This window comes from Bos mutus, chromosome 19 (assembly GCF_027580195.1).
Source record: "Bos mutus isolate GX-2022 chromosome 19, NWIPB_WYAK_1.1, whole genome shotgun sequence".
Taxonomy (NCBI): Eukaryota; Metazoa; Chordata; class Mammalia; order Artiodactyla; family Bovidae; genus Bos; species Bos mutus.
In genome coordinates this window covers 35,911,968-35,921,479 of record NC_091635.1, presented here as the reverse complement: position 1 = coordinate 35,921,479, position 9,512 = coordinate 35,911,968, and the positions used below count along the sequence as shown (strand labels likewise).

Genomic DNA, 9,512 nt, shown 5'->3' with positions numbered 1-9,512 from the left:
TATGACTGACCAGTGGCCCTTGGCCCAGTGTCTCTGTCTTGGCTCCGGGCAACCCCCGTCTCTCTGTGGATGGAGAGGCCGGCAGCCCCCTGTGCCTCCATCCAGAGGTTGAAGGGGAGGCGTGGAGGAGCCCTGAGTCCTAGCCCGGGGTCCCCTGGATCCCACCTCCCTCCTGCCAAGTGGTGCCCCCCACCCCCACCCCTCGTGTCCACTCTCTCCCATCTTGCACACTCTGCACCGGTCGGCCAAAGCCCAGGAACCACCCAAGAAACACCTCCTCCTGGCAGACCCTAAATGAGATCCCTACTCTCTTGGCCCCTGTGACACTGGGCATGCTGGTGGGAGCCCCAGGTCCTGGGCTTCCCAATAACATCAAGGTCAGGAAACACCTTCTGAGCCTCTCGGCCACCATGGCGTCTGTGGGCATCAGCTCTCCTGCTTCCTGATGGTGCCCGTATGCTGAGGGTGCTTTCTCCTCCTCTCCAGTCTGTGCTTTCCTAGGACATATATGGGTCCCTGGCCCTCTCCTGCTGCTGGTCTGGGCTTCCTGAAGCCTCAGGCCCCTGCACCCCAATGCAAGGGGACCACCCACCTCTCCCCTGTCCCGACCACCTGAGGAGTCAGGCTGCCCCTGCAACCTCCAGCTGGGGGCTGCTCATCATATGCCCCAGACCTCATTTCCAGCACCATCGGTGCCTGCCCGGAGGAGCCAGGGTGGGATGGACCCCAGGTGTAGGGGCCGTGTGCTCACCAGGGCTTACCCTTGACCCACACCTGCCTGTGTGGTCCACTGGGACCCAGGGAAACCTCCAGACTGCTGCATGTGGGAGTCCCTGTCCTGGCCTCCAGAGGCCAGCTGGCCCCCAGGTGAGGGCCCCTGTGGACATCCCAGGCCAGACTGGATGGCCTGACACATGCACTGTTGCTCTGAGCCTCCTCTTTGCTGGGTGAGAGTGGAGCCTAGAGTCAGATGCACCTGCGGGGCTTCCCTTCCAGCTCCAGCACCAGGAGGCTGCCCCAGAGCTGAGGGACTGTCAATATGTAAACTGACAGATGCTGAATCACACTGAGGTGACCGCTGGTGCGGAGGGAAACAAAGGGCAGAGCTGGGTCTGGGATGCAGTGTGGAGGGGCAGAGGCGGATGAACTGCCGTTTTATCCAAGGTGTTTGAGGTCGGGGTTGAGCCAGGCCTTGAGGAAGCGGGGAGCTGGTGTGTGGGAGGAGCAAACAGGCCTGGGAGGGAGGGGCGGTGGGCGGGGACAGTGATGGAACACCACGTGACCTTTCCCTTTGCTGTCTGTCTCCTGGGCACTGAGGAAACCACTCGGTTTTGGAGGAGGAGCAGGGTCTCCTGGAGACAATTCGTTTCAACTGCCTGCTGGCTGGGCCATGTTTCCACGAATGTGGTCCATATCCTGTCTGTTGTCTTCACCTACTGTGGCGGGGATGGCAGACTAGTGGCTCCCAAAGGTGTCCCATTGGGATCCCTGGAATAATTATCCACATAATCCCTGTTACCTGACATGGCAAAGGGGAGTTAAAGCCACACATGGAACTTAGATTGCTAATCAGATGAGATTATTCTGCTGGGCCTACTGTCATTATGTACATGTGGGCCTCGCTTCAGTTGCATCTGACTCTTTGCGACCCTACAGACTGTAGCCCTCCAGGCTCCTCTGTCCATGGTATTCTCCAGGCAAGAATACTGGAGTGGGTTGCCATGCCCTCCTCCAGGGGATCTCCCCAACCCAGGGATCAAACCTGAGGCTCCTGCAGCTCTTGCATTGCAGGCAGATTCTTTACCGCTGAGCAACCGGGGAAGCCTATTATCATCACAGGGGTCCGTAAAAGAACCCTTCTAAGGAAGAGAGTGAGAAGAGTGAGAACCAGAGAGACATAGTGTGCTGGCTGTGGAGGTGGAGGAGGGTTCTCCAGACAGAACCAACCCCCAACACTCGAGAGCCAGGGGATCATAACCTTGTGCTGCTTTCTAAGCCACAACAAGTTTGTGGGAATTTTTTGCAACATCTATAGGAGACAAACGCACCCAGGTACCTCCTTAGCTGGGATGAAGGGGGCTTGGCGGGGTCCCCAGGCAGCCTGAGTGCTTGTGAATTCCCCCTAAAATTGTGTGCAGCGTGCCGTGAATGTGCCTGTGTCTGTGTTTTTAGAAAACTGGCCCCCAACTTGTATCTGACTCTCAGAGTTCAGTGATTCCGTGCAGGCGGAAGCCACGGGGCAGGTGTGGTTTTTGATGCAAGGGACATCCCCATCCCGTCCGTCTCTCTGTCTGTCTCTCCTTCTCTCTCTGCCCTCCACCCCCCATCCCAGGTGCTTCCCTCTTGTCTCCGCCACCCGATGCTACATTGTAACTGGTTGCCTTTGAGCTCACTGCCAGGAGAGTCCAGGTGTGGTTCCAGCACTGCCTGTCCTGAGTCACCTTCTTGCCCCAGGTACCAAGGGTGATGACGGGCCCCGGTGGTCCAGAGACCGCCTACCAGGCCCACCTGCAGCCCCCCTCTGCCCAGTGTCCTGGGCCTCTCTTCCTTGTGGGTGGCCCCTCTCAAGCCCTGCACATGCCTCCTCCCCATTGCTCTCTCCTGTCCTGTCTGCGGACCGCTGCCCCCCTCCGCCCCCTGCCCATCCCATCTTCCCCAGCTTCTCTTCTTCTCTGGCTGGATTTTGGGACCTCACCTGTCCCCCCAGCCCCGCCCTGCAAGATGCCCCATCTGCCCTGTGTTTGGGCTCCACTCACCTGCACAGCTGACACAGATGTGGCATGACAGGGTGGGCTCAGAAGGGCAGGGACAGTCTCGCTGGGACAGCTGCAGGCACAGCTGGGGGTGGGGCGGGTCTGGACTCACTGGTTCCTCGCTGGGCCACGGGAGTCCTGTCATGGCCTCTGATGGCTTTGCCCCTGGAGTGGGCCCACTTTGAGATGGGAGTAAGTACAGTAAGTAGGAAGGCCAGCCCAGGGTTTTCCCCATCAAACACTGCGTCCTGCCACCTTGAATGGATGGGTGGCATTTTCTTACCCTCCAAGATGACCCTCAGTGTGCTCCAAAGTGTTGCCAAGGCACTTCCAAGAGAAGGCCCCTCCCGGAGGCCCCTCTGTCCTTTGCCCTCCCCACAGCCTTAGGGGAAGAAGGGCAGAGTGGGACGGTACCTCCCTGCCCTGAGAGGGCTCCCTGGTCCCTGTGTCCACTGTGCTCAGCACCCAGGAGGCTGGTGGAGGGCTCTCACTACAGGATCTGTCCCCAGCTCCCAGAAGCTGAGGAAGCCTGCACCCCGGCCTGCACGGCCCTCGGTGACTTTGAGCATGACACGGATATGTGGGTTTCCCAGGTGGCACAGTGGTAAAGAATCCACCTGCCAAGCAGGAGATGCAGGAGACGTGTGTTTGATCCCTGGGTTGGGAAGATCCCCTGGAAAAGGAAATGGCAACCCACCCCAGTATTCTTGCCTGGGAAATCCCACGGACAGAGGAGCCTGGTGGATTACAGTCCATGCGGTCACAAAAGAGTTGGACACGACTTAACAGCTATCAGCAGCAGCAGCACAACAGCTGTCCTGCTTGTATCCTTGTGGTGGATATGTCAGTACCGGACCCCCACTTGGGACCCCCAGGTGGGACCACCGCTCAACACCTCAGTGGACAAAGGACAGTGTGTGGAGGTGAGCGGTGCTGGGGTGTCGGGGTTTGGAGTCCACAGCCGGCATGTGTGAGCCTGGGCTCCTGTGTCCCTCTGCAGGGTCCCCTCTGTGGAGAGCGGAGATTGTCCTGGATGTTAAATGGCCTTTTCCCTAGCCGTCTCCTTAGCTACCCCAGGGCCTGGTGGTATGGGTGAGGGTCTCCCTGCCAGATAGGCTTGCAGCCTGACCCCACGCTTGAGGGCAGGCTTACATCCCAGGACATGTCAGCGCCCAGAGAAGAAAAGAGATTTACACCAGATTATTGCCCAGTCCCTGTGCGAGGTCAGCGACCCACAGCCCCAGTCTTTTTTAGAACGGAAGTCGGAGGACATTGGGCTGGGCTGAGGTTTGCTTTCTTTCTGGCTGGCCTTTCCTGCTCACTGAAGCCAAGCGTTGAAATGTCCAGCCCCCTCGCTGCAAATATATGAGGAACTTTGTAGTGATCATGAGCGGGTTGGCAGCTTTATCTCTAACTCACTGAGAAAAGTCCAACCTGATTGTCAGAAGGACACACGCAGGCTGGTGCAGTCAGTGCCCAGAGTCCCTCACACTGCGGATGCTGGGAGGTGGGGGTGGGGGTAGGCAGAAACAGAGAGACATGCCCCCACCATGTCACATGATCACACATGTACATTGGCATTGACCCTGACCCTACGCCTTGACCTGGACAGATCAAGGGGAGGTTCCAGGCCTGAGTCTCTGCAGGGTGCCTGGGTCCTGTGCCGACACTTTGAAACTACTGGGAGATTGCAGCCTGGGAGCCCGTGCGTGCAGATGCGTGTGCGTCTACTCGTGTGTCTGTGCATGGACCTGTGGTGCGTGTGTGTGTTCGAGGCTAAGAAACGATGGGAAGGGAGCGGGGTGGGCTGGCTCGTCCACCTGTCATCCCTGTGACCTCAGTCCCACTGGGCCACATCCAGGTCCCCAGGAGTTTTGTGTCCTTATCCACAAACGGAGACAGTTCCGTAGTTCTCCCCCACGCCCCCACTGCCCCCACCCCAGGCCTTCCTGGCTCTGCTGCTTGGGCTGTGGAGGGAAAGTTGGTTGCAGGGAGGGCCTGGCCCTGTGTGGCCGAGCATCCAGCTGAGGCCCTGGGGCCTGGCTCCCAGACCGGCTCTTGGGGCTGTGACCGCCTGGGGAGGACCTGGGCTGAATCCGGCCCTGTCGAGGCGCCCAGGGAGAAGGCTGATGCGTCCCACGGGTGGGGGCAGGGAGCCCCTCATTAGAGCTGCAGCTGACACAGAGGCTTCCATCTCACTAATTGATTAAACTGTTTAATTCAGGCCTGTGTGGTGGGAACTGGCCTGGCCAGGCTGTCAGCATTCCCTTCTGCGGAGTAAGATTTGGGGCAGCTTTCTGCCTGAGCAGTGGTTCTGGGCGTCATGTGACAGAGGATCCGTGAGATCAGTCATGCAGGCCTGGGTGCCGTCCCCTCCCCCAAGGCCGCCCTTCTGAGCGGCTGTTTTGTGTGGTCATAGTTGGCGGGGGCCCCCAGAGAGCTGGTGAGACCCCCCAGAGGTGTGAGCTGACATTCACTCTGAGCAGAGCCTGCTCTGTGCCGGCACGATCCAGAGTCCCTGCCTGCTTGGCGATTCCACTCCGGATGGCAGGTGGCTAAGTGCTGTGAAAAATCAGTACATGGTAGTAGGGGGTTGGTGGTGTCTGTGGGGCTTGTGCTGGGGCAGAGGCCAAAGGAAGCCACCTCGAGGGGTCCTGAGAGTCCTCTGGGCAAGGGGCATGCAGCCATAGCCCTGAGCACTCTGAACACCCATCACCCCCATCTCCCCTCCCCAGACCTTCCCACCAGGACAAACTCAGCCGGCGATGCAGGATGCAGGTCTGGGTCTCCCAGGGAGGCTCTGAGCCCTGGGAGGAGGGCAGGACCTCAGTTCCCAGTGGGGCTGATCCCTCCTGGGCCATGGCCAGCGCTCCTGGGGCTACACCTGCCCCAGGGTGCAGCCTGTCCTTCCTCATGCAGTCACGGGTGAGCGTCCACCCAAGGACAGATTGGGCTCCAGGGCTGGGGACGGACGCGGAGCCACACAGGGGACGCACCCCGAGCAGCAGCACGTAGAGTGGGGGCCTGGGGAACGTGAGGAATCCGGTGTCAACACTGGCCATTGTGTGCTGCCCCCGGGCGGGCGGCGATTTATAAAAACAGCCGTGATCTGCCGCGTATCCGTGCGGTGAGGTCACGGCTGCCAAGGGCTTTGGAATTTCGTCTTCACAAGAATTTTGCTTACCAAGCCACATACTTTCCTGGTCATCAATTTGATTGGGGTAAGAAGAAAAAAATGCTTAAAAAAAAAAAGCCTCTGTGGGTTTTGTGTGAGGGATGGAGAGGGGAAGGCAGAGAAACAAGACTTCAGGGCCAGAAAGGCAGGTGTGTATGTGTATGTCTCTGTGTGTGTGTGTGTGTGTGTGTGTGTATCTGTCTGTCTGTCTCTGTGTTATGGCCCTCACACCTGAACCCAGAAAAGGCGTGTGTGTGTGTGTGTGTGTGTGTATCTGTCTGTCTGTCTGTCTGTCTCTGTGTTATGGCCCTCACACCTGAACCCAGAAAAGGCAAGTGTGTGTGTGTGTGTGTGTGTGTGTTGTGGTCCCAGCTAGACCCCTGCAGTGTCAGAGCCGGGGGCCCCACGGCCCCTCTGCAGCTCCCTGAGCTGCGTCCTCGGTGGTCCTGTGGGCCAGGGCTGGGGGCAGTGCAGAAGGACGTTCCCATGCCAGCATCCTACCGTGGGAAGAAGCACGGGGGCCTTCACCCCTCTTTCCCTTTTAGCTCTGCTGAACTGGACCAAATGTCCAAAAGGAGCTCTACCAGAAGAGGGAAATAAAGAAAATACAGACGAAGTAAAAATAGTCCAGGGCACATTCCTGATCACAGGTAACTGGTGTCGGGCAGGCACCTCCCCCCAACCCTATCTTTTCTGTTTCCACCTGGGCATCTGCCTGGTCCACCTCAGTGTAATTCAGACACAGAGGAGAGGAGACACATCCCAGGCCAGGGGTACTCGATGTGATCACGCCATTCATAGCAAAGACCATGTGACTTCTGCCCCCAGCCCCCACAGGAGGCTGTCGCTCACCGGCGCCGGTCCTCTGCCACCAAACGCCCACCTCCTCTAGCATTTGACACCGAATCAAAGGGAAAGGCGGGACACACGCTGATCACACATGTGCAAGTCGTTATCATCGCGGGGTTATGAGCTTATAAATCCCACTCAGTGAGCGGCGAGCTCCCAAGGCTGAAGGAAGGTCAGCCAAGCCCACGGGCGGCCCCTTGGCCCCAGGTGGAAGCACTTTCCTTCTAGGGCCCCCAGGGCCTGCGAGAAGCCTCTGCCTCCACCCACGTAGAAGAGGCCGAACCCGGGACCGGCCTGCGTTTCCTGATGAGATAGCGAGTACATTCTGGTGAGATGTGAGGGAGCCGGTCCAGCCATCAGACTCGTGGCTTCCTGTCCTATGTGAACTGGCCTGGCCTCTGGGGGGAGGTTGGGGGTGGAGGGCTGAGGACATGAACCCCACCATCCCTGTTTTTCTTGGCAGCTGGGCACTGGCAGCTACCTTCCACCTCTGGAAGGGCCTCCGCATGGACTGGCTGCAGATTCAGGGGGAGTCCGCGCTGATCCAGGTGGGGCAGACCCTGAAGGTCTAATCATGGGGGGATCATAGGAGATGGGACTCCCCCCCAGAGGCCCCTGCTGGTAAGAGGGACGACAGACTCCTCTGTGTCCCTTGTCTAAGTGGTGACACCTGAGCCTAGCCCGAGGCACTTTGGGGACCAGCATCAGGCCCTGGGGGGGAACCTGGCAAACTGTCCCGCCCAGGGAGGAGGAGGGCCCATGCCTGGGGAATCTTAGCCAAAGTGCAAGGATTGAAGGATGACCCTCAGCCCAGAAAGTCTGCGGCTCAGAGAGGTGGCCACTGCCTCGCTCCCCATGTCCTTGCTGCTCCCAGGGCCTCCGCCCTCTCCCGCTCCATCTCACCAGACTCACAAGTGTTGATACTAGTGGGCCTGGGGCTGGAGTCCCCCTGCCCCTCAGCCCAGCACACCCGGACTGAAGTCTAGCTCCCTAGCCCATCCCGGGGCGATGAGCCCAACCAGCCTGAGCAGCGACTGTGGACAGACGGAAACGGGTGGAACTGAGTTCATGGGAACTCTTCACCTTCCCTCCTGGTTCTGGGACGCCAGGCTTCTCCTCTCAGGAAAGCCTTTTCCAGGGGCTTCCCTGGTGATCCAATGGTTAAGACTCCACACTTCCACTGGAGGGGGTGCAGGTTCGATCCCTGGTCAGAGAACTAAGATCCTGCATGCCACACAGTGTGGCTAAAAAAATTGTTTTTAATAATAAATGTTAAAAAAAAAAAAAAAAAACCCTTGCTGGGCCCCTTCCCTGAGTTCATTTTCAGGTCCTCAAAGGCTGAAGAGGTGGGTGGACTAATTGTTCAGTTCACAGCAGGGTGTGTCTGTGAGCAGTCAACTCTGGCCAGAGAGCTCTTGGATTTGGCCTTGAGATGAGGTCAAGCATGACAAACCCATGAAGATGTTCCTCCAGGCACCTGCCCACACTGCTGCCTGAGACCCTTGCCGCCTGCCACCAGGACCAGAGGATGACCTGAGCCTGACAATCAGACTCTCTCACCAGGATTTAAACCCAGCTTTGTTGGGGTCTTGGCACCGGACAGTGGATAACACCCCTGCCTGCGAGACACCAGACCCGTCCTGGGTGGAGACCCTCAGCCCACAGGATGCCCTACTTCAGGCCTGGTTCGTGTTTGCTCCTGGCATCTGTCAGGATGACAAATGTTGGAGCGATTTTAAAATCTGGATTTAAAGGGCCTTGTGAAGGAAATGAAAATCAGAGCAATTGAAACAAACTCGCTGGATCCTTTGGGGAGACAATTGCTGGACTGAGGGCAGCTGTGGGCGGTCTTGGCTGTCACGGCCCTGGCCTGGCTGGGCCAGCACTGCTGGTCCCGGACATGGGAGGAAACAGGAGGGAATTTGGTCATTGTTGTTGCTCGTTGTTCAGTAGCTAAGTTGTGTCTGACTCTTTGCAACCCCATGGACTGTGGCATGCCAGGTTTCCCTGTCTTTCACTGTCTCCTGGAGTTTGCTCAAACTCATGTCCATTGAGTTGGTGATGCCATCCAACCATCTCATCCTCTGTCGTCCCCTTCTCCTCCTGCCCTCAATCTTTCCCAGCATCAGGGTCTTTTCAAATGAGTCAGCTCTTCGCATCAGGAGCTTCAGCTTCAGCATCAGTCCTTTCAATGAATATTCAGAGCCGACTTCCTTTAGGATTGACTGGTTTGATCTCCTTGCTGTCCAAGGGACTCTCAAGAGTCTTCTCCAACACCAGTTTGAAAGCATTACTTCTTTGCTGCTCAGCCTTCTTAATGGTCCAACTCTCATATCTATACATGACTAGTGGAAAAATCATAGCTTTGATATATACAGAACCTTGTCAGCAAATGTGGCCATTGGGCTGGGTGAACTGGCAACTGCAGGGAGTCCAGGGTCAGGGAGGAAGATGAAGATGGTCCGTGCAGAGTGGATGTGGGGAGCAAGTGATCTTGCATCTTTGGATAACCTGGAGTAGGCTCAAGGGCCATTTTTGTTGAACTGAATCCCTTCAGCGCAGTTTCGTGGAGTGTGAACAGAGGGGCAGAGAGGGTCAGGAAGGGGAGGTCACGGTGGGCTGGGACAGTGTGGATGGCTGCTGAGGCTGCAGGAGTCTCAGGAGGTGGGCTGGACAGTGCACACTTCCTGTCCCTGGGCTGGTCAGCCTGGTACAGTTCAGGGGTTGGGGGGAGC

The 9,512-nt window shown here is 57.8% G+C and overlaps 1 long non-coding RNA gene across 2 annotated transcripts; it reads left to right on the top strand.

Annotated features, from left to right (window-relative positions):
• Window positions 1–6,482: 6,482 nt before the first annotated feature.
• LOC138992031 (uncharacterized) lies at window positions 6,483–8,934 on the top strand. 2 transcript variants are annotated; one of them, XR_011467836.1, is made up of 3 exons: window positions 6,483–7,105; window positions 7,241–7,325; window positions 8,251–8,934. It is a non-coding gene; the product is annotated as an uncharacterized lncRNA (long non-coding RNA). The 2 variants fall into 2 exon arrangements; XR_011467835.1 differs by having other exon boundaries at window positions 8,155–8,934.
• The last annotated feature ends 578 nt before the right edge of the window (window positions 8,935–9,512 follow it).